The following is a 1,518-nucleotide window of genomic DNA, read 5'->3' as shown; positions in this document are numbered from 1 at the left end:
GAGTAAAGGCCATCTTTGTCACAAAGTAGCAACAAGCTTGGCGACATTGTGTCCATGTCCTAGGTCTTTGTGAAATGCAAGCTTGAGGGCAATAAACTAAGATATCTGGCAGAAGAAATATTTAAGCAGCAAAGCATTCAGGATATTGCATGGTTACTTTTGACCACATTCAGTGAGATGTGAGAGCAAAGAAATGACTTAAAGACAGAATGTATAATTAAAAAGAAAACAGAATGGGAAGACTTCAAAACGATGCAGGCTGGCCACATAAAGAGTGAAAAACGTGCTTCCCTCAGCAGCACATATACTAAAACTGGACTGATACAGAGAAGATTATCATGGTCCCTGAACAAGGATGACATGCAAATTCATGAAGCATTCCATGTTTGTTTGTTTTTTTTTTCTTTTTAAAAAAGAGTGAAAAAGTGTGTTCAGAAGAGGAAACCAAGGCTGTGGCTAGGTGATCATTTGTTAAGGAGATTACTATTGATAGAAGAAATTATCAAGAGAATAGGAAAAAGACCCCTGCCATTTCACAGATCTTTGAGGCTGTCTCTCCCATCCCTGGCCCAAAGCTCTAGAAGGGTGGAATGGTTTCAGGAGAAGGACCCAGGCACCCTTCATGGGGTTGCTGCCCAGGGCCCCCTTGGGTCTCTGCTTTCTGCATCCCAGTGCAGCACTCCTCAGCCACCCCAGCTGTGGCTCAAGCAACCCCGAGTGCAGCTCAACCCAGCACTCCAGAAGGTACAAGCAGCAAGGACTAGCAGCACCTCTACAGAGAGTCCCTACCAGCAAGAAGGCCCTCCCAGATGCAGCCTCAAGACACTGGACTTCATTGTCTCCAGAACTGTAAGAAATAAATTTTCTTTATAAATTGCTGAGTCTCAGGTATTCAGTTATAGCAACGGAAAACAGCATATAATTAAAGGCTTGAGTGCAGGGTAGGAGAAACGGAGAGGGACAGGAAGCCAAAGAAGCTGAGGTCATCGAGGAAAGCCTCAAAAAAAAAGGGCAACGTAGGCCCAACCCTGAAAGATCAGCTGAGGCTGTGGGAACTGCTACAAGCATCTGAGTAAGGACACTGAGCTGGTCCATGCCAAGAAGGCATGCTAGGCAACAGTTTTTAAAGGCTGAGGAGGACGTGAACTAAACACTGAAGCTGAAAACTGAAGCAAGGACTGCTAGAGGCCAGGTGTTCAAGACTATGCTGGGCAACAATAGCAACACCCTATCTCTACAAAAAATTTAAATCTTATCCAGGAATCGTGGGTACCCCTGTAGTCCTAGCCATTGGGAAGCTGAGGCAAGAGGATCGCTTGAGCCCAGGACTGGAGGCTTCAGTGAGCTACAATCATGCCACTGCACTCCAGCCTGGGTGATAGAGTGAGACCCTGTCTCCACAAAAAATAAAAATAAAAATAAAAATAGCAAAAAACACTGAAGCAAAATCAAAGGAATTGGTTGGAGTACCCTAAACCATCTATAATCTAGCTCTCAGAATCTGAATGTTCACTGAAT

General features: G+C 44.5%; 1 non-coding gene across 1 annotated transcript; it reads left to right on the top strand.

Annotated features, from left to right (window-relative positions):
* Positions 1-283: 283 nt before the first annotated feature.
* LOC116269373 lies at positions 284-390 on the top strand. Its single transcript, XR_004176834.1, has one exon. It is a non-coding gene; the product is annotated as a U6 spliceosomal RNA (small nuclear RNA).
* Positions 391-1,518: the final 1,128 nt, after the last annotated feature.

The sequence above is a fragment of the Papio anubis genome, chromosome 10 (assembly GCF_008728515.1).
Source record: "Papio anubis isolate 15944 chromosome 10, Panubis1.0, whole genome shotgun sequence".
Classification (NCBI taxonomy): domain Eukaryota; kingdom Metazoa; phylum Chordata; class Mammalia; order Primates; family Cercopithecidae; genus Papio; species Papio anubis.
Note: the sequence above shows the minus strand (reverse complement) of the source record. Positions and strands in the feature narration are given on the sequence as shown.